The sequence below is a fragment of the Asterias amurensis genome, chromosome 1 (genome assembly GCF_032118995.1).
Source record: "Asterias amurensis chromosome 1, ASM3211899v1".
NCBI classification, from domain to species: Eukaryota; Metazoa; Echinodermata; class Asteroidea; order Forcipulatida; family Asteriidae; genus Asterias; species Asterias amurensis.
The window spans coordinates 27048157-27072709 of NC_092648.1; the positions used below are offsets into that span (position 1 = coordinate 27048157).

Here is a 24553-nt window from a genome sequence, read left to right on the forward strand (position 1 = left end):
CAGTGGACACTATTGGTACATGTCATTGTCAAAGACTAGCCTTCACAGTTGGTGTATCTCAACATATGCATAAAATAACAAACCTGTGAAAATTTGAGCTCAATCAATAGTCGAACTTGCGAGATAATAATGAAAGCAAAAAAAACCCTTGTCACACAAAGTTGTGTGCGTTTAGATACATGTAGTTGATTTTGAGACCTCAAGTTCTAAACTTGAGGTCTCAAAATCAAATTCGAGGAAAATTACTTCTTTCTTGAAAACTATGGCACTTCAGAGGGAGTCATTTCTCACCTTGTTTTATACCATCAACCTCTCCCCATTACTCGTCACCAAGAAAGGTTTTAGGCTAATAATTATTTTGAGTAATTACCAATAGTGTCCACTTCCTTTAAACCGTAAATAATGAACAGTTTGTATCACTTTATAATTTATTTCAACAAGCAGGGATATTAAAAAACTGATAAGGAAATAGCTTGAGCTGTTTAAGACTGGTCGCCTATTTTGCGTTCAGCTAATAACAGAATCAACACTGTGTACATGTGTGGTACTCAACGTAAAACCTAGCAGTATGTGCAAAGGTAAGCTGCGTAAGCATTCCAGCCATCCTACACTGTACATGTGGGACTCCTACATGTATATTAAACTTTTGAGTGTCCGAACTGTATACATGTACATGCCAACATTAAGTATGACACGTGACACGTGTTCCACCAATCAAGAGACAAGGATTTAGTTGTAATGTGTATGATGAAACTTGAACTTGCATTCGTCCCTCAGAAATTTGAGCAAAAAAGGTTTTATCTTAGGAGGAGGATTTTTTGAGAGAAAGTTACTCTCTCTCTCTCTCTCTCTCTCTCTCACTCAAATCAATTTCCAAAGTCTTAAATAATACATGTATGCGGGTGGTTTATTAGTGCAGTTTTAAATTATTTGCAAGTAAATGGACACTTATCAACTCCTGGCCCATGCTTGACACACTATTTATAACAGGGCACCAGAATAACTTCATTATAACCCCTAAACCCACACTGCCTGTTTTGATGACATCGTTCCAGCCACTGAACGTAATTTCATCTTCCTCTGCTCAGCAAGTTCTAAATCAACAGAAAATTACTTTTGACTTGGCTTGCAATTCGAGTCGAGTACTTTTAAGGATTATTGGCTTGTTAAGGGCTTGACACGTTGAGAGATGGAAAAACACCTGGCTATTGATACAACACTCCTAGAAAAGGTTATTTTTGCTCTTCCAACCGAGGGGTGATGACGGTGTGATGATGGCCGGAATCGCCGAGCCTACACCAGTCATGCATCCCCACCAACTCATGCCTGATCATTGGAGACAGTTGCAATCAAAAGCTTGAAATTTCATTTAGTGTTCCAGTTATGATTTGCGTGGCTGGTTTTGGTTATTAGGTTAGATCAAGCTCATATGGACAGGACACGAATGGCTGACTCTGTCTCACTAAAAATAGAATGTTGCGGACAGATCTGTCATCACGACGTCCTATTTTTACATTTTCTTCTTATTTTTTCTTCTCTCATAATTCCCTGCTGGGTTCAATGACAGTTCCATTAAACATGTTTAAAACAAGTCTGAGTAAACCTTTGTGAATATACTGCAGGGCTTGCCCCTAACACTAGCCCGATGTACATGTACATTGTCAAGTAAAAACTGCTACGGGCTACATGTAGAAAACACCACCTCTCAACTTGTACTAAAAACAGTGCAACCTACATTTTACTTGCTTAAAATGCTCATATTTCTTCCACTTAGGACGGGTTCAGTTCTGTATCCAAATACGTAGGACGCATTGAACCCATCCTAAGTTAGGACGGGTTACTCGTCCTAACTCGAGTTAGGATTAATCCTAGCATTTTGTGAAATCGGCTGCAGGCCTTTTAACGTTTATTTTTGTGTATTATACTCTTGTAAATGTTTGTAATACTTGTATGATGGAATCCTGTAAGGGTCTTGCATTATCATTTTTACAAATTGTAGTATTCCTAGTTTTTTTAACCAATTTTATTTGTGTCCATTTTGTGAATTCTCTAGAATATTTTTGTCCTTGATTAATTTTCGCTTGTGTACAAATTAATGAAACAGGCGCAACAAATAAATCAAGCAGTATGTAATATTTATTATTTTTGATTGTTTTTACATGGTCCATCAAGCTAGCAGTACGTACATGTATGTTTCACTTTGACAACAGAGCACACACACTATCATAACCTCAGGAAAATATACATAAACTGTGGCAGAAAGGTGGGAGGGAAAATTGAACAAAATATTCTGGGACACTATGCAGATCAACTTGACAATGGCCTGTCGGACAATAGCCGGCAATATTATTATTTTTTTTTAAAGGAGCCCACAACAAGCCTTGACATTTGCTAGTATCCTAGGTAACTCGTCCCCCACTCCCCCAAACCCAACGTTCATACCACACAACACTGCTTCAATTTCCATAATTTTTTTTTGCAAGCCAATTAAATTGCCATGGCAACCCGGGATAGATTGTAATAATAGCCCGGATGCACAATCTGTGACAGTATCAATTTCCAGCTGGGGCTACCATTTTTTCCCCCCTCTTCATTTTGGGATCAGTTTTCATCAAAGCCCGGCAATCCCTTGGGCAAGGCACTCAACCTTCATGCGCCAATTGTTAGACGCATTCATGCCAGCGGGGTGCAGAAGATGGGAAAGCTAACTAAAGAAGCTTGTTAATTTGAGTGAACGTGAGTTAACGTGGGCTTCGTATCCTCACTGTAGTGAGTGGGAGGATGGCAATTTATCGTCCGCACTGTATTACACTGTACTGCATTGAGATTTACTCAAACTGGCCTTGGCGATATCGGGCAACTTCTATTTAGGCAGAATAAAATAAAACATCAAATAAATAACCCTTTACTCAAAATATATTTCCTAGTGGTGCTACCGCAAGCCTCCAGAGCTGCCAATATTTGCGCCTTGCAATCAGGGTGGTTTTGCCAAACAATCAAGGAGACATTTAGAACATTCTAAGTTAAAGGGGCAAGTTTCCAAAATCAGGGAGATTTTTTCAAATTTGCTCATCAGAACATGGAAAGATTGGTTTAATTTCAGGGAACTTTCTGCAGAATCACAAAGAGTTGGCAGCTCTAAAACCTCACCTATTACTTCCACTTTGCAACGTTTCAAAACCTACTTAATAAATAAGCCACTCCATTAAGCAATTATTAAGTTCATATATCTCCAGTTGTGTTCGGGCCCAGATGTTTTTTAATGATTGTCATCAACATGATATCGACCCCCCTTTACCCTTTGCTTCAATATCTCCTGAAACTTCTCTGATGAAAATTTTGAAATTAAAAAATCCTAGGAGTGTGCCTTATTGCTGAGTAAACATTGTTGTGCCTAGGAATTAACAAACATTCATGGCATCATGCTGCTGATCAAATTAAACTCTTGATGTTTTTAGTAAATGAAATCATACAAGGTAAATAACATGCTACCATCCTCCCGTCAAAGCGTATTTAGTTAACTTCTACCTCTCTGCTTTTATTTGAAACATTTTCCCTGAGTACGCTGGAGGAAAAAAGGCCCAAGATTGTTGTTGTTTCTAAGAAGGTGTGTGTTTCATAAATATTTGATTTGACTGCGACACAAATTGTAAGACTGGGTGAAGATTTCCTAAAACTAGCCAAACCTTTTGCCATCTGATAAAAGACGGGGTTCCAATTGTCTATGCTCCCTTCGGATGTTGACACTTCTGAAACATCCTAGCCTACCCCCCTCCCCAAGTCTCCTGGCCCCCATTGGTCCAATTCCGTAAAAGCGTACAGAGTAACTGCTTTGACATTTCAAAACAAGCCTCAGATAACAAAAGTCACTCGGGGTATTGTAACAAAATTGTTTAGCGCTGATGGTCCCGTGAGAGTGGAGCAATCAATGCCCTGGGTTGGGTTACCATCTGCTCAGAATGACGCAGGAGTGAGAAAAAAGAAGAAGGGTTTCATCAATAATGCAAGGAAGTCTGACAAGTTCATGTGCATCGTAAGCACAAAATGGATACGGTTGTTAAATATGTACATAATTGATCACAAGTTTGGGCAAATGATCAATATCATGTTGAAAAGTGCAATGCAACACTGAAACTTATTTTAAATTTCCATGTTGACACAAATTCGATCCTCTTTGATAGAAATAGTTGCAGGCCCCTCCAGAGAGGAAAGGGCCGGTTGAATTGACAATCAGTGTACTTGAATGGCTCAAAGCAACTATGCTTGCTAGAGACCTTGAGGGACAATTTAAAAAACGGGGAAAAAATAATAATTATAAATTGGAAGTTTGCCTGCTTTCAGCGTAATTTTAGCTTCATTGTACTCTGATGCACCTCATAATATTGTTGTGCTTGGTATTTTTTGTGTGCTTAAAGGCAGCGGACACTATTGATAATTGTCATTGACTATAGCCTTCACAGTTGGTGTATCTCAACATATGCATAAAATAACAAACCTGTGAAAATTTGAGCTCAATCGGTCATCAAAGTTGCGAGATAATAATGAAAGAAGAAAACACCCTTGTCACACGAAGTTGTGTGCGTTTAGATATGGTTGATTTCGAGACCTCAAATTCTAAACTTGAGGTCTCGAAATCAAATTCGTGGAAAATTACTTCTTTCTCCACAACTATAGCACTTCATAGGGAGCTGTTTATCACAATGTTTTATACCACCAACCTCTCCCCATTACTTGTCACCAAGAAAGGTTTTATGCTGATAATTATTTTGAGTAATTACCAATAGTGTCCACTGCCTTAAAGCAGCTCTGTGAAACTGGGCCCTAGACTAAAATTGCTAGAGTCACTGACCAAGCTGTACAAACAAAGAACCCAAGCCAATCCCTTCTGTAATGAATTCTGCCATCCAAACTGGAGATGAGAATGTGACAGACAGAGACTCCTATTATTACATGTCAGACTTTGCCATCCAGGAAATGACGTCATCTCCTTTCTGTAATCACCTTCCCCTATCAGACATGGAATTTCATCTTTGAGAGGGCAAGACCATTTTCAATACTGCAAAGGGCACTTCCATTGGAAAGTCTATTGTGAAACTTTTGAAGGGGCACCAAGGTCAAGATCATCAGCGGGCCACAATTTCATAGAGTTGCTTAAGCAGAAGTACGTAGCTTGGCACAAAATAATTTGGCTTAAAATTTACCAGCAAAAGTTAAGCATCATGTCACATACATCATCTGTGACTTGTACAAGATAGAACCTGGTTATTTTGCAAAGCCTTTGCCAACCCATAACTCTGGGTTTTACATTGTTTTATGTGGATCAGAAAACAGCTCTAGGGCAGGCCTGAAGCTGTTTTCTGATTCCTTGTTAAACATGGTAAAACCCAGAGTTAGACAATTGGAGTACATGTATGTAAGAGTTGGAGGCAACTCTGCAGATGGTCTATGGAACATTGGAAAATAATGTTGCATGAGCAAACGAGGGAATTTTGCTGATTTGATCTCTCTCTCATGGCAGAATCCAGTCATACATGTCATAAGTGGCCATTTACAGGCCTGCCATTCTTGACATGGCTCATGAAACTTTGTCATTTGTGATGATTTTGAGCAAGGTGGTTGATTTAGTTTCGTAAACCATCTGCCCATTTCACCTTCTCTCTTTCCTGCTTCCTTATCTTTTCATATCCTCCTTGAAAAAAAAAAAGATTTTCTTCAAGGACTTCTCTGTGTTCTTCTGCTGACTTTGCTCATTATCGAACATCGAAAGGGCAAGGGCACAAGGCATGTTCTCCCCTACACAGAGGAAATTGTAGATTTCTACTCCAGCATTTCAGAAGCACCAAGACAATAACCAGGGGGCATGGGAGGCAATCACCTTTGTTGCCTCCGTGAAGTATCAGGCCCGTCTAAGTAATTTAGTATTTAGTTTCATCTGAACATTGATGTCGCACAGCCCATCTCTAGTGCTTAATCTGCTGAAGAAACAGATTCAAATCTGTCTTGTGTTCAGTCTGGGAAGTTCTTACACAGTGTTCTCCAGCACTATTTTAAAAGGGAGGCACTTGCCTGTACTACGTACACTGTACAGGTGTATATAGTGTACAATGTCAGTATTCATTTGTGCACTTTCATAGCAATCACACACATTTAGAGCTGACCAGTGCTGTATGCATCCAGGGTCCAATTTCATGGCTCTGCTTATCCCTCGATTCTGCACTTACTGATGAGCTCTCCAAAGCACACACCTGGGATGTAAGCAAAAATGTTTGCGGAAAGCAGTAATCAGAGCCATGAGATTGGGCCCTGATGATTCTCAGGGGTAACACTAAGACAAATGCCTTAAATGACCCATGTCATTGCCTTGGGGCCGTCTCAAATGTCACATAAAAATTCACATTTCCGTTATTGAAGTGCCCTTCACAAGGTTAATGACAGAACTGTCTTGCCCTTAAAATGCCTCTCTATTGAATGAAGTAACAGGCCTTGTACGCTACACGTATGTCGTGTGCATTGTACAAGTAAAAACAGGGTGTCCTTGTGTTGTGTCAAATTCATAGGTGCAGGCGACAGCCACCTGATTAGAAATGAGTTCTGCTCCTTACATTCAAAACCCTTCATGGATTTAGGTCGATGCTACATGTACACTTATATACAAAACCTGTACCGACTTTGCAACCTGCGACCAGGACTTATATCCACATGTACTTTATCACATACATACTATCTGTTCCAAAAGAAAACTTGACTGGCAAGCTATATACGGACCTTTTTCAACTGAACACCTCTCTCTACAAGAGATACAACTGATATGTCATAATTCAAACGACATCATAAAAGAATAATCTTTTCGATCTTTCAATTGAGCCACATTGATTTGCTGGCGACCGGCGCCTTAGAATGGTCCTCAAGATACTGTGCACCCAGGCCTGACGTACATTGTACTTCACGGAGGCAATCGCTTCCATGCCCTAGGTGCCCTTGAAGTGCTCTGCAGTAGAAATTTACAATTTCCTCATAGGGTGCCCTTTACCAAGGAGAAAATGCCTTGGTGCCATTGCAATTGCCCTTTCAAAAACTAAGCAAACAGACCTGTCATGCCTGTGCACCATCTCTGTTATCATTATTAGCGTTCTTTTCTGATTGGATACAACTCTTTTGTAGGCATGATCCTAAAGCTCACTGACTATATTTTAATTCTTAAAATGATAAAAACACACAGCTCTCAAGCATCAAGACAGCAGGTTCCTTCAAACCATTCTTACAGAGCAAACAGCAAATCTGTAATTAAGTCCGCTAACTTCCTTTGTCAACAGAGATTGCCTGCAGTAAGCCAATTTACCACAAGATGCAAACTCACAAGCACATAAATGCAGAGATAACAGATGACCAGAAGAAGAATGACAAATTGTGTACAAAGGTAGAAAATAGAAGAGCAACCGCCCCCTTATCCAATTTTGCCCCTCGATTCATCCCCAATCATCAAACTACTCATGTTCAGTACCGGTAAGAATAAAACTCTTTACTGCACGCTTTGTTAACTGCAATTCTTACACGCGTCTAATCCAAGTCTAAAGTCCACAAGGTATACATTAATCACTCCAGAATGGATCCTATCAAACAGGAAATATTTGTGCAACCATGTACAGTATACAAATAAACAAGAATTTAAAGGTTTACTTAAAAGTTTACTGTAATTTCTAAGATGAATGTACATGGGTTTTGGTCATTAGAGTATTAGAAAAGTACACTGTTTTGTTAGTTATGAATAGATACATGTACATTAGATTAGATTTTTATTTTTTCTAATTATAATTTTGGTTTGGCATAAGATTGAGTGGTTCTACGCATTTATCCAGTATTGACTCAGACGGGTTAATTACATTTTCGATATTATTTGGTGTAAGAAGCTTACTTGGCATAAGATAGCTTACTTACAGAGCTTATGTACTTAGTATAAGAAAGCCTCACTCAATAAGAAATCTTACATGTTTGTAAGAAAGCCTGTAGACTTGTTGGAAATACTTTCTTGATGTAAAAGTGCTTGCTTGGTATTTAAAGGAGCTTTCCTGGGCCCAATTTCATAGAGCTCACCAAGCACAACAATTTGCTAAGCATGAAATTTCTTCCTTGATCAGTTGATAAAAACAGGATTACCAACCAAATTTCCATTTTTTGCATATTGCTTGTTACTGATTTCAGCTGTTGTTTGCTTATCCTGCTAATCATGTGGAAATTTTGTTGGTAATCCTGTGTTTATGCTTAGCAGCTCTATGAAATTGGGCCCAGGTCTAGAGGGCCAATACTTGTGTAGGAAATAACTACCTCTGTTTTTAGTTTAAACTTTTATCTTCTACACTGCAAGTGAAGAAAAAAACACTGAACTAAAACACACAGGCCTATAGCTACTCTCTGATTCTTTTTTCTCTCCAAACTATGAGTTTAATGCTTTTTAAAAGGTTTACTCTAATCCTGGTTTTTATATGGACGAAACAAGTAAACATTTCTTTGTAATTCTGAAGCTTACTGCATGTACATGTACATGTGTACCATGATGTAGGTATAGCCTGCCATGTACATTTTTGCTTGTTTACCAGTTGCTTCCAAAGTGTATGTAAACCTATACTGACATAAAAACCACCCATGTGTAAATTACATCAAAGCACCGATCTTCCAAACAAATACCAATATGAATTATTAGTGAACTTTAAAATTTTTATGATCAACTGGCAACTTATTTAAGTAAAACCATCAACCCCAATGCAAATATTACGAATTACAGAAACCACTGTTAGAGACTCTGGACACTATTGGTATTTGACAAAGACCAGTCTTCTCACTTGGTGTTTCTCATCATATGCATAAAATAACAAACCTGTGAAAATTTGAACTCTATTGGTTGTCGAAGTTGCGAGATAACAATGAAAGAAAAAACACCCTTGTCACGCGAAGTAGTGTGCTTTCAGATGCTTGATTTCGAGACCTCAAATTCTAAACCTGAGGTCTCAAAATCAAATTTGTGGAACATTACTTCTTTCTCGAAAACAACATTACTTCAGAGGGAGCCGTTTCTCACAGTGTTTTTTTTAATATCAACCTCTCCCCATTACTCATTACAAAGTAAGGTTTTATGCTATAAATATTTTGATTAATTACCAATAGTGTCCACTGCCTTTAACTTTTTACTGGACTTACAGCCGGCCTCTCGTCCCCTCTTTGAGCCCATCCAGTAGGCTAAATATTAAAAGGACACGCTGACTCGGATAGGGCGATTTGGTCTATGAATAAAGCATTTTAAACCAGTTGTACAGTGCCTTTAAAATTGACAATAAGAACTCACCAGTTAGCAGATGCCATTGCATTTCATGCACACTATGCTGTACACATATGGCCACTCTTCAGCTTCCGATGATCTCGAGTGAAGGTCTCAATTGTCCATATTGGACCGGACGGTTCACGCTCGGATACAAGGATGAAATTTCACTCGATTAACTCTGCTGGATCTCACAATCTGTTTGCAAAGGATAACCACATATTACTTAAACATCAACCTGCACACTAGAGTCTTTGCTTCGGTACTTTTTTTTCCATGCCATTTAACGCTGGATCGTACTTTAACCATCCATAGCTTTGACAGTCAAGCCTTCTTTTTTCCTCCCGATTGTCAACTTTGCTCTGCATTCAGGTGAAGAATGAGCCTGGATGTAGTTACAGGGTACATTTGACATAAAGATGATTGAATGGTTGGGGACAAGATGAACTTTTGGACTCATGCAATGGCGAGACACTCTTTAATTGAGTACCTGTGATTGCATATTCCTGACGCCAAAATGTGCTCAAGCATTTTGGTATGTCCTCATCCGTAAAATCAAAACAATTGAGCTTATTGCATAAAACATTACCCTGGGTTAATAAACTCATTTGGTGAAAGTTTTTTTTATTATTTTTCATGTAGAAATTATTAAAAGGCACTGCCAATCATTTTTTTTCTACATTTTATTTTAACTGACACTGAGGTCAATACTCAAATGTCAGTTTGTACTTGAATTTGTGTTTTCATTGTTTCATCACTGTTTTACGTCTAAAATGGGGGCATGATATTGAAAACTGCAACAACAGACTTTTGGTATCAGTAAAAGAAATTTCAACTTGCTTCAGTCCAGTGTAAGCTTTAAAGACACTGGACACTATTGGTAATTGTCAAAGACCAGTCTTCTCACTTGGTGTATCTCAACATATGCATAAAATAACAAACCTGTAAAAATTTGAGCTCAATATGTCTTTGAAGTTGCGAGATAATAATGAAAGAAAAAACACTCTTGTCACAGAAGTTGTGTGCTTTCAGATGCTTGATTTTGAGGACTCAATATGTATTTCTGAGGTCTCAAAATCAAATTCCTTCTTTCTCGAAAACTATGTTACTTCAGGGAGTCGTTTCCCACAATGTTTTATACTATCAACAGCTCTTCAATGTCCGTTATAAATTAAGGTTTTATGCTTTTGGCATCATTCTGATTTTGATTTAGGCACTATACAAATTATGTTTGATTGATTGATTGATTGATACAGCTTTACCATGTTTACACAGCTAAAATTAATGTTGACCCAATGTGAAATGCTATGGTAAGAAGAGCACTTTGTTACTTGGCAACTTCGATATTACTGAAATGTGCCAATCTGGCTAACTAATGTTATAATAAATAATAATGGGTGCTTTTTTTTAACATAGAATCAAAACACCTTACAGTGAACAGTCAGGCACCTACATGTATACATGTACTCATCGGGCTAACATATGGGTGCTTAGGTTGCTAATAATTCACATTAACCATCTCTACCCTCTTAACTCCAAGGTAACGAGTAGCAATTGTACTGTTAAGTGTCTTGCCCAGGGACACTCTTGCTCCTGCGGTCAAACATGTTGTTCTCAAAATAAATTTGAACACGATCATGTAAGTGTACTTGGGAATGGGGGATTTTGAATTATCTTGCAATCACAATATATGGCAACACCAGCAAAAAGCACTTTCCAAAAACCCGCTTGTCATCTTTCCTTTGTTAGTTCACTCCTTTGAATCGTGTACCTATCGTGATCAAAAGGCCAAATGACCTGGCACAAAAGCGAAACGGAAACGAGATGAAGCAACAAACTGTCAAAAAAAAAAATACAAAAGGATCAGGAGATGAAAGGTCAGAGACTGAGTCGTGTTTCAGACAAGTGTAAAATAGGATGAGAAGAGTGAGAACAATCTGGCTGGCCATCACACACTCTAAAGATGAAGGGTCTAAATTGTTAATCAACAGCCAGAGACCACCTGTTCCATTACTGTTGTCTCAAATGTCTGAAATGAACTACAGCCTGAGCATGTAGCTGATGAAGTTTATACATGTACATGTATGTAAGACAATAAAAGTGCAGTAAGCAGAGGGAAAGACGATAAGATAAAATTGGTAAATAATAAAACAAGAAATAGAAATGGTCAAGATTTGTTTTTTTAAGAATGCTGTTTCAAAGATTACAAGGACTGATCTACGGACATGTACATGTATGTACACGTGGTGTACATGTAAGAGCGTAAAACATTCCAGTCCTGGCTAGTCGATCACAACATTTTACACTTTGAAGTTTTTTTCTTCTTCTCATACTGATGTTTCAGTAAAATAGAGTGATGGACAAGCCCTGCAGTTTTGTAGTGTTAATAAAGCTCAGGATATTCCCGTTCTTTGTGCTACAGACATGAGTTCCACCAGCGATGTAAATTTGAATAACCTTTTCACACAACACTTTAAACCAGCACCGACCTGTAAAAAGCACTCCATTCGTGTCAAAACTAACCCTGCTTGGTGGGAGGCGGGTTGAGGGTTTTACAGCAATAAAAACTGACTTTGTGTCAGGCAGTGTGTGATTGCAGAGTGGATTTGAACCATGTACAATATATGTAGCTTTCAGATCAGAGTTCGATCTAGTGTGAAAAGGCCTTAAGATTTATCTTTAAAGGGAAGAATTGATATTCAACTAGTGGTTTAAACCCGCCGAGGCCTGGTTCTTGATAATTAACTTTGACTTTGTCTCGGTAAAAGTATCAAGAACCAGGCCATGGTGGGTTTAAACCACTAGTTGAAAACTTCTTCACCACACATTGACTCCCTTATTAAGTACACATTACTACATCCCTAAAAGAAATGGGTGTCTTGCTGGAAAATTTTCATGACAGCACAGTTCAATTCAGACCAAGAATTTGAGTTAATAAAAATGATTGAAAAACAAGAACCTGTGTAAAGCAGACTGAGCCGAGCGAATAACGTGAAATATTGATCGTGAGATACTGCGTGCATGAGGTTATTATCTCGTTCATAAACCATCTCTGTCATAATTATTGACATGATCTGGGCCATCAGCACAGCAGCCTACCTGCGCATCAAACAACAAATTTCAATTAAGTTTCAAGAATTGTGACCATGAACCTGCCCTCATTTTGGTAATGATTTTTCATTATTTTGTAATAGCATTTTTGAAGAGGGAAAAAAGCCTTCTCAGCTACACATATGTTCACTAACTCTGAGTTCATCAAAATCATCCAAAAGTCTGCAAGTACGTCATGGGCTTCAATTAATTTTGAAAGACGAGGAAGAAATTACACCGCTCACCTTGCGATCCATCATCCCCACCAACACCCTCGACCCCACCCCAGCCCAAGGCAGCAACAACACCTATCAAACTGGTCAAAACCTCACATTTTGAATGGTTTAGATCACATAAAATAGCGTTAAATAACGTCAATGGTTCTCCCCCAGACTGTTGGGCCAAACTTTGGAAGTTTCTCTGAAGGGCGCTTGATATTAAACAAGGTCATGAAGGTTTTCGGAATGCTTTTACCTGATGTTTTTTTTTGAAAGCTAAAAATAAGCTAGTTAGGGTGTTTTTAAACAGGTGCCTGATGAGCAAAAACTATTAATGAGAAGGCAATTTAAACCCGTTTATAACTACTACATACATGTAGGGCTACTATGCAATTGCTATGCGTTTCACCCAATGTGAAATTTTTTCAAATAAATTGCCTGAGTTACAAGGTAGAACTTCTTACACTATGGAAGTGTGTTTACAAATGCAGTGACCGACATCGTTCAAGCATTTCATAATTTAATCAATTCTGTCAATTTTAATTAGAGCGCTCCAACCAAATAGACACCTTACATGATGATGGTGGTATTGCAGGGTTTGAGAAATGACTGAGAATTGCTTCTTAAGGCCTGAAAGTGCACAGAGGCCATGGTTCCTGTTGCCCCTGACCTTGGCCTCAAAGCCCCTTGTGCGGTTGGTAATCACCGGATTCACTCTCAAAGTTATTGGGAATAGAAAAATTGTTGGTTAGAACATGGAGGAAGGCTTCCTTCACGTGGTTAGAACAGCAGCTTTCAAAGGTATAAAGCATTTTAAGAAACATTTCACTTAAAAGTAATGTGGTTATATAAAAAGATATCGGTACTTTAATGCCCCAAAATTTTAATCTGAGATTGTGAGTTCCTTTTAGAGATTATCCACTTGTGTATGCTCCGTTTTTTGTGTGATAGGGGCCTACACATTGTAATTCAATTCATTTATTGTCACACATACAGTGAAATTCACTTCGGCTTGCGAGTCTAAAAATATTAAAAATTACAAAAATACAGAAAACCCTTAAACCACATAACGAACAAATAAACAGTATGCGCACATTATGCAGAGAGACAATTTGCAGTAACAAAAATTGCAAACCCCCAATAATATATACATTTATATGGAGTAAAACGGTATACTTTAAATTTGTCCAATGCTAGTGCTTTTGCAAGATGAAACAAGCCCTGCCCTCTCAAAGATAAAATTTCAGGTTTGCTTTTTTGACAACAAAAACCTTTTATTTTTAAATCGTGTAGGCCTACACATACATACATGTACATGTACAACACATGTATATATGTAAAATGAAACTCTACCGCTACATGCTCATAAAAGCTGGACCTTTGTCTTGAAACAGGTGAACAGTTTTTAATAAATTTATCCATGAAGGCCAGTCTCATTAAACAGGTCAGGCATAAACAAGATTTGGAACAATCATTAAAAATGAAAAGAGAGAGAGCGGCATTTATAAATGCAATATTTAGGAATAGGTATAGGCTTACTATCAGGTGTGTGTAATGGTGCATACATTTATAAACAACCAGCCAGCATAAAAACATGAATTTCTTAAAGCCAGGGTGACCTTTGGTAACTTCTCCATTAAAATTAATGGCCATAAAAACTGACTTGGTAATAGGCACTGGAGAGCTTATTGATATTAAAACAAAATTGTTAGAAATGACAACTTTTAGTAATTTTAGAGAATTTAAGACTAATCCCCCCCCAGCCCCGAAACAAAAAATCAGAATCTGAGAAAAGCTTGATCAAAATCCGCTACTTTATCTCTTGATGAAACACATAGCGTTCGCACGATGCAATTTTTTTTTCGCGTGACAAACTAATCAACTGAAAGTCCATTTTGTATTTAATGACGAATTGGCATGATACATGTATAGTACTTTATCCCTTGCAACACGTCGAGCTTTGGTCATGCAACGCTCGTATGGTGCAATTTCCACCAAGTGGTGTGACAAACATATCACAAGAAATTCTATTCTGTTTTTAAACGAGATGTTGTATCACAATACATGTATGTAGTGATTGAAAACACTTAGCGCTGGCATGGTTCCAATTCCACCAAGTGGCATATCTGTTAACCTATTGAAGTTTGTGTTTTCACAAAGCAATGTATGCATTGGTATAGGGCCTCTGTAAGCAAATCTAGGTTTTTTTTTCGTTCTCAAGAAGTACTATACATGTATGTGTTTGGGAATTGGTCAATCTTAAAAGCATGAGATTAAAAATTTAAACTAATGAAGAAGTAGCAGTTTGAAAAAAAAGTTCAACCTCAACCGTGATTTTCTCCAAACACGGAGTATGAGGCTGTAGTACACCATACATGTACGTACGTACATGTACATAATGTGCGTGTTCGTACATATACATAATGTGCAGTGTGTACATGTACATAATGTGCGTGTACGTCATTTTATAGTCGCGACCAACAACATATTTCTGTGTTTTTTTTCAAACAAAACTCTAAGAAATAATTTTTTCTTTTCTTTTACTAATTTAATATAAGGAAGATCCATTTCTTTATTACTCTCCAATTGATAGATCAGTTGATAAACATGTTTTTGTCTGATTCAGGTGCGTATTGTTACGCTACACAAACAAATTGACCCATTTCACCTGACGTCAGCATCAGAAAAATCTTGAATGCGCCATATACTGGTGGGAAATTTCACTGTGCGCTTTTATATATAACTCTATGCTGTGCGTTAAGCAGTGAAGTGCACATTTTAGGCGACGCAGCGCTAATAAACATAAACCTAACTGCCCACCAACATGGTGCGCGTCGCATCAGTCGCCGCGTGTGACGCGTGTGCAAGGGGTCAATAGACCTCAAACAAAAACTTGCTCAAGTGACTAAAGTACTCATGAACAAACGCTTTTCAAAGACCTGTCACTTTAGTAGTTCAATAAAATCAATCAACTACACCAATAATGGAAAGTATGAATGTCAACACGCTAACAGCAAACATGGCTGCATTTATTTCCGGAATATAAGACCGATAAAAGTAAATTCTCCATTAATAGAACATTTATAGCATTCATTCATTCTGCTGTATTATCTTGACCAATCAAAGAGGATTGAGTCTCGTTTGCTCTAAAAAGAAGTCTGTATCAATTGAAGTTAATGGCAAGAGTCATTATAAGAGTACAGTGTACAGTGTACATGTACAGTGTACATGGATGTACCCTCACGCAGGATGTTATCCGCCTCTGCATGTAAGAGCATACATTGTTTCCCCCCGATTCATCAAGATGTCGTTGACTTCCCGTCTCCGCTACGTTTTTCTTCCCAGTTTCCTCTTACCGATATCTCTTCCAAGTAAAGTGACTGAGAAGAAGAAAGGTCCCTTGGGCTAGTCTTCAGCTCGGCATCATCAGGGCGCAATCAAGTTCACTTTTTCCCATGCTACGTGGTGTACTGGAGCCCTCTAAAACGCTTCCAGGTAATTTCATTAGAACATACTGTGGCGCTAAGGGAGATTATCATCTGGACATGTTACCATGAGGGGAGACGAGTGTTTATTTGGTGCTATGAAGAGGATCATAACAGTTTCCAAACAAACCAGGAGGAGTAAATGAGTTTAAGTTACCGGGGTTAATGCTGTTATCTTCTAATCCTGCACATCTCGTGTACAATACACTAGGGTCCCTTATTTGAGCGTCACACTACCGTAACAACGTACGTGACTAGAAACAATTTGGTTTGTGCAAAGACCTCCAAGTTAACTCTCTTTTTTCCTACAAACACATGCACTCAGGTATTAAATTAATGTGTACACAGACATGTAAGCTTTTACAAATAAAATCAGGAAAGTGCACACTAACATGTACAGACGTGTACAATTTTAATGTAACATGCTTTAATTAATACAGTTCAATCTAAAACAATCTGTCGTACATACATGTTTACTGAAAAAAAAGTGCCCACACAAGTGTTTGCAATTAATACAAAAGACAAACAAAACCCTTGCATTGCTTGCACACGAACAGGCAAAGTGGCATGTCTACAAAAGTATGTAAATATTTACAAAGTACATTGCATGTGAACTTTCAATTAAAATCATTCTTTTTTTTCATGGTTTTATTTGCTAGGGATGTGAGGCGCTTTTTAAATTTTAGAGACATGTTTCGGAACAACACAGTAAAGTACAAAAAACTTATTTTAAATTGTTTTCCCCCACAAGTAAAGACAAACAAACATTTCCCTATGTTTAAAGGCTTTTAAAAGATTAGGTCATACACTTGGTCTTTGTCAACATAATGCTGACAATTTTGGCAAAATTATCAATAAAGATACAAATAAAAGTCAGTGTCTACTTGTTGAGACAAGAGCAAAAAATTGTCCCTGTATTTTCACAAGAACATCAAATCCATCAGGTTGGAGTGGGTACCAACCGTATCTTTGTCCTCAGCATTCCAGAGTGGGATACCAACCCTCATAAATCTGAGAAACAATTCATGCATGAATCATTTTCTCAGATTCATATATTTTTATTTAACCCCTTACCAAAGGGGCGTTTCAGAGAAATATTTTAGCGGGTTGCTTACTTCAATGTACTTGTAAATAGAAGGGGAACAAACAAGTCAGAGAATGATAAAGTGGAAAGACCAGCAAAATTAATCTGTCGTTGATGAGTGGTTCAAATCAAATTTTATACAGATTACCTTGGACACTGCATATCGCTTAAAGGAACACAGTGCCGTGGATCTGTCGAGTTGGTCTTTGAAAAACCGTTTGTTATAAAATGCATGGTTAGAAAGATGTTGTAAAAGTAGAATACAATGATCTACACAAATATGCCTCGAAATTGCGTGGTTTTCTTTTTACCTCGTTGACTAACACGGTAGGCCATTTATGGGAGTCAAATTTTTGACTCCCATAAATGGCGACCGTGTTAGTTCGCGACGTAAAAGGAAAACCGTGCAATTTTGAGTGATACTTGTGTGGATCATTATATTATACTTTTAAAACATCTTTCTAACCATAATGCATTTTATCACAAACGGTTACAAACCCTTTTTTTAGACCAACTCGTCCGATCCAAGTTCAATCACAGCAGACAAAGTGCAAATGTGCATACATGTACACTGCAAGTTCCCTCAGGCTCTAGTTTGCACAATAATATTAAGCAAATTTGTGTCCAAAGCCTGTGTGTTCAATAATAAATTTGTTCATCCGGTGCATGAACAGCTGTTACAAGCATTCAGAACGTCCTTCTTTAAAATCTCACTAAGACAGACAGATCAGAAGATGTAAAGTATGATATTGTCCCTTGAGAGAATAAATTATGCTGGAATCTTTGATCCATGATCAACTGACAGGTTGTTACGAAGGAAGGGGTGGGGTTTTGTGGTAGTTTGCAAGATGGGTAATGTCATTGTGTCTGTGTGGTACGGTCAGTGTGAAGGAGAGAGTCTCTCCTTACTCTTTGCTCTACGGTACACATGTATTGTGACACAAAACACCAATATCAGGTACTTTAATTCTTTCCAGATCTCAAAACTGGACTAATTTGCTCACACACAATTCAAGCCTCAACTGTAAATTACATGTACTGTGTAACATTGATATCAAGAATTAAAAACAAATTTGAGAAGTAATTGACTTTGAAATGAAGGTGTCAGTACAAGTGTTTTACAAACAATTTTAGTGGTGGGCTCTAAATCCAATTAAATCCCAGAGGGCCAGCTGTCCAACAAAGTTATTCTTATATATATGGGGGTCATCATTGTGCAATCTAGGGGAAATCTATGCTGGTCAGTACAGTCATGGAGGTACATGAAACTCTACATCCATGGAACAGTGAACAATAACATATTTTGCTCCTTGTTGAAGTTCTGGCACCTGAAGTGAAGTGAAGCTGAAGTTAAGCAGAAACAAATCATCTTAATTTGTCTGCAAATGTCACTGGTGCCAGTTTGGCCACAAATCATCTCAATTTGCATTTCACAAGTCCCTGGAAATTTATTACCTGAACAGGTGTGTGTATCACCAATTGCAATTAAGTTGTTGCCTTCAGGGTTAATGATCTAATAATATGAGGGTTGTTCATTTACATGCAAAGTGGAGGGTGTTAATAGTTTTAATTGGTCATTATCCCTGATGCACAGGACAGAAAGCAGAATAGATTATGATGGCTGTGGCCTAGGTTTGAACTATGAGAGGCTCTGATGACACGAGACACTGATATAAATACTTAAATCGTCTGTGTTATTTTTTAACTTATTCATCACAGTAAATCGACCCCTCGCTATCTGTCAGAATTAATTTCAAATAATGTGTCGCTCTCATATTGGTTCTAGAAGTTGTGTTGGTGTCAAACTTAGTTTTTCCTTATGGGGATCGGGCTTTTTCTATTTATGCTCCCACCCTTTGGAATAATTTACCCATTCATTTGAGGATTATCTCCAACTTCGATGTTTTTAAAACCCACCTCAAAACATTTCTGTTTAAAAGACATTATCTTTGACTTTTTACATTAAGTGTTAAATTGTTGATTATCTTGTATTGGTCTTTGTCATTGTTTGTTTTTGTCGTTCTTATTGTACAATGTAATTTTGCAGTATTTTGCTTGATCTTTTTAGCTTAATGTTTGTACTATTGATCTACTGTACAGCGTTTTGAGATTTTTTTTATGTAAGACGCTATATTAAAAATAAATTATTATTATTAATACTTTTCTGTTCTTACTAAAGCTTGTTAATGATCCTCGAGGTTGGCTAAATTGGATTCAAGTTGGCTAAACCTTTACCCATGTGGACCTTGGTTCAAATCCTAACTTGATAAATAACATTGGGGTGTCAAGGCCGAGTGGTTAAAGGGCATCGAATTCTGTAGGTTAAGTCATCAAAGTGTGGGTTTGATTCATGGTCATGACATTTGTATCTGTGAGAAAAATGCTGTATGCTTCTCTTTAGTACTTTTGTCTATGTACGTACCCAGGGGGTATGAAAAAAAGATGTAATTACACTGCAAGCCATGCCCACTTTACACAAACTGGTTCCAATGATTATCAGAAGCCAATTATACAGGACTTGCATTGAACTATTACAGTGCAAGGAAAGTTTAACATTTGGACTTGCCGTTTACCGGCATACAATGCCGTTTACAGGCATACAATGCCGTTTACAGGCATACAATGCCGTTTACAGGCATACATACGTATGCTTCGTTCTTGAAAGGACAAGAAGGGCACTAAGGCATTGATTCATTGATAAAGAGCATCCCATGAAAAAGTTGTAAATTTCCACTGTAAGCATCTCAAGGGCACCAAGGCAATGCCAGGGGGCACTGCCATTTAAGTAATTGCCCTTGTTGCCTCCATTGAAATCAGGCCTGTGTTTACTTTGTACTTTCAAGTCAAGGTCTTCTCAGATAAGTTTCTCTCATTGAGAAAATACTTTTTTAATAATGAAAATGGGTGATTTTTTTGTACACACGAACATTGAGATGGATTGAAGCAAAGACTTTGGGCTGCAGCAGATTTGAAAACATGACACATTCTTACCAACATGTTGAAACAGGATATTGTTCCACCATGTGTTGGCTTTGTTTGGCGAGCTGCAAACGAGGTTCAAGTACATGGTATGCAACAAACCAAAAAGCAAAGACCCTTGCTATATGAATAAACATATGACCACTTCAACTTGAGGTTTCTACCACATATAACACCACTGGCAAAAGGGCATCAACCTTGCGTGCCACGCTAAATTGCATTAAACCGGAACCCTAAGCTAGGATTACTGCGTCTATCACAAGCAGCAATGTCAATATGATTTACATACAATAATCTGTGAATTATGTTTCCATATTTTTGATTATATTCATTGCAGTGTTGGGTTTCTGTTATTGGTGCAGTTTACTTGTTTTGATGGATCTTGAGCACGCTTGAGTACAATTTTTTTCTCAGTCATTTTCCCCTGTGGTTTATTACCTGATATTTGAAATAAAAATCCCTCTGCTGCTGCTTCAAAGGTTGTTTCGTAAAGTCGGAGTGTGGTTGCTTGCTACAACTGCACAATGTACGTGGCAGTTGATTGGTTTCTGACGGCCACCCAAAATAAAGACATATATGTACAAAGGCCGCCAACATACACAGGGCCACATTTACTGAGTTGGTGGAGCGCCAGCTCTAGTCATATTTTTGTTGTTCCTAACTCAAAAAAATAAATAAAAATTAATTCTCAACAAATGACTCAGTACAGTACATCTACATTGAACCTTCGCTCAGAAGGCCACTCACTAAGTGCTACGGGTGAGGACATTTTCTCTCATGCTGCAGCCTTCCGGTTCAATCCAACTGCCAAACACATTTTGTCAAGCAGAATCACTGGACACTTTCAACTCTCTCCTCAAGATTCACTTATTTTTAATATATTTATTATATTAATTTATTTTATTTTAAATATAGGCCTACTAATTTACAGAAAAAAGCAACCGGCTGCATTGTGAGTTTTATAACTGACTACATTGTACCTCCTAAATACAGGTAGTCACTACTGACTAGTGAAACACTGACCACAGCATCGACTGGAGGATGGAATGACTCCATGCACTACACAATTACATGTACACCCACTCCCCGAGCACATTTCTCAGTCCTGAGCTGTTTGAACAGGCAGCATTTATTTACGATATTTTTTATCTTTAATTTGGCCAAATATTATAATTCATTCATATAGCTAAAACAGTTTCGCTATTCTTATAAGAGCTGTCACGTGGGGTGTTTAAACAGTTGATAATGACCAGCTTGAGCTGTTTAAAACCGGCATGCTTCCACGTGTTGGGCACGCAAGCTCATGTACGCCAATTTTATTTAAAAGCTATATTTTCATATTAGTAACAGTGCATAATCTACCTCAAAACACACTTTCACAAACAGATTTCTCACGATTTGAAACAAATGTTTAAACCTCAAATTTTCAATTGTCAAAGTGTCTATAATTGTATTTTTTTTTTCAATTTTAACAAAAGGGCATTTATGAATGGGAATAAAAGAGTAGTGACTTGTTCTTAAACGGACGTTCAAAACCTCACTTGTTTGTTTTCTCTTTTATCATCATTTAGTTAAATTCCAGTTTTGTTCAATTTTGCTGTGGTGCGAACCGCCTCAGTTGGTAAAATAACCCAGAAGTCATATAAATAGCTCCATGGTCATACATAACATTACAAGTTCTGTTACACATAACTTTTATTTTTGTTGCTAATATTATTTTGCTTGATAACACTACATTCTTTGAGACCCAGTAACTAGGGCGCTGTGTGCTCCTTTTTTTGAAATTTTTTTCAATATCAAATATCAGCTAGTATGACCGAAAATGACAAATTTCAAAAAAAGGTGTACAGCGCCCATCTTCTAAAAACTATAAGGGGCCCCTCTTATAGTTTCTAGAAGTATACAGCGTCCCAGTTACTGTACACTCAGACCTACATCCTGTACTGTACATACATTCTTTTTCTTCCTTGGAAATGTCGCTTCTTTATTGAATTGAAGATTACCATCCATCATTTTTTAATCTAGTTTTTCAAGTACTCTTTTATGAGCATGCATTTAACTACTCCTAGAACTATTTCGTCTCTCTCCCGGGAGACGATAGCGGACGTAACCGAAACAGTTCTAGGAGTAGCATTTTTATCTACAAACTACTGTACATACATTATTGTGCATAATGCAAAAGATGAAAGGCACATAAATCATTCAACATAAAAATGTATAGTCTATACTATAGAAATGTCAAAGACAATATTGAGTGTTACAATGTGAGTGTTACAACTGTAACTATAGTACTAACACCTTTTCACAGGCTAGCCATGCTAGCCAACATGAACTTTGTAGAAGTAGCCAACATGCATGGAAAAGGGGGAACAGTTCAGAATACTGGTGTTGTACTTTCCCTGTGTAACCATGGAGGTAGAGACAATGGGTACTGAAATTCGTGGGTAGGCCTGTTGGGCGCGATCGGTCAATTTGCGCGATCAACCGATCGCGCTGCGCTAATGAACGATCAAATTAGGATCAATTGGTCACGCAGCAATCGGTCGATCGCGCAATGACATCTTTGCGTGATTGATCGATTGCGCTCTGAGTATTTTTTCCCGTTATTAGCGGATCGCGCAGGAATGGTTTTGCGCGATCTACCGATCGTGCAGGAAAAGTTTCGCGTGATCTACTGATCGTGCAGGAAAAGTTTTGCGCGATCTACCGATCGTGCAGGAATGGGTTTGCGCGATCGACCGATTGTGCAGGTAAACTATTCCTTTAAGCGATTTCTCAAAGCTATAAAATTCATAGCAGGACTTTTTCAGTATCACCATAGTGATTTATATAGTGACGTCACACTACGGTTGATATGCAGTTACAATCAATGTTACATCTTTGTGAAGTGGCCCCTGAACATCAGCCGATCGCGCCAAACAATTCCTGCACAATCGGCCAATCGCGCAAAACCATTCCTGCACAATCGGCCGATCACTCATAACCATTCCTGCACAATCGGCCGATCGCGCAAAATCATTCCTGCACAATCGGCCGATCGCGCCGAGCCATTCCCGCATGTTTGTTGCCGAATGTTGTGCGATCGACCGATTGTTGCGCGACCAACAGATATTTCAATTGCGCAGCGCGATCGGTCGATCGCGCAGCGCGATTGGTTGATCGCGCAGATTGACCGATCACGCCCAACAGGCCTACTACTAGCATGACTGGAAACCATAATAAGGCTGGGGAGCCTTACAATTTCTAGAAGTTGTCTTTAGGTACGAAAAGGGCAACGAAAACAATGGCAATGGGATCATTCCGTATGGCGCCACCACTTTTTCACAAATTTTTACAAAAAAAGGATATCTCATTGAGTTAAAACTTACGCGAATTCTCTTTTAGCTAATACTTTACAGTTCTATGCTTCGGATTCCTAAGCTTCTGTTGTGGATTTTAAATGTATATTGGAGGAGTTGATGGCGAGTTGACGGCACAAGTGAGTTGACGGCGAGTTGACGGCAAGTAGGCCTAGTATCCTCTGCTTACCAGTTATCACGCTATTATGCCCTTTTCTTTGAATTGGGAAAAAAATAATGATGCAATATATCAACCGATGCCCTAATTATCTTCATTTGTTAATACGAAGTATGCAAACATATATTAAAACTTGATGGACATTGAAATGTTCACACCACACACCGATCTTGGATGACTTCAACTGGCCCCATTTGTTTTGAGTTTTTCCTATTTTCATGGCAAACAAGAAAGTATGGTTTCCCGGTGAAGCCATACATGGAAGAAACATCTGCAGTGACTACAAGTGTTCTTTGAGACTCTGTGTATGACTGTATAGCCAGCAGTTGCCTTCATTTTATTCAAAATTTTTTTTATTAAATTTTTAAAATTACCATGGTAACTTGCAAAAAATTTTAAAAAATAAAACAAAAATAAAAAGTGTGAATAATTACTGGCTTCAAAATCTGATTTCTATTTATTTTTTTTCTACTTTTTTTCTTAATATTTATAATAAAGCGTATTAATAAACAGTGATAATTGAATCAACAAGCTGATGTTTAAATTTTAATATAAATAATAGTATTGATACGAGGGTTACAAAATAAAAATCTCAAAAAATATTAGAAAATAATATAAGGCACATGGCTTCTTTAAGCCTCGGTATTTTTCTTTAAGAATGCTCAGCAAAACATTCAGTCACATGATTTTGATCATCATGAATTGTGAATTGAAATAGCGTTTGATGAAACTTTTTCGGTGGGCAAATATTTTTTTATGGCCTCAACATTATGACATATTTTTGTACCTTGTAGAAACGCCTAAAATACCAACTTTTTTGCATTTACAAGTGCAAATGACCAGTGGAGCCTTACGTGTTTCTAAGTTTTGG

At 37.9% G+C, this 24553-nt stretch overlaps 1 protein-coding gene across 1 annotated transcript in view; it reads right to left on the reverse strand.

Moving 5' to 3' along the window:
* The window catches only part of LOC139935014 (protein dispatched homolog 1-like), a 59856-nt gene that overhangs the window by 34914 nt on the left and 389 nt on the right, over positions 1 to 24553 (reverse strand). The window contains exon 2 of the mRNA XM_071929460.1: positions 9338 to 9508. The gene's annotated coding sequence lies outside the window, so the exon portion shown is untranslated. The remainder of the gene's footprint in view (positions 1 to 9337; positions 9509 to 24553) is intronic.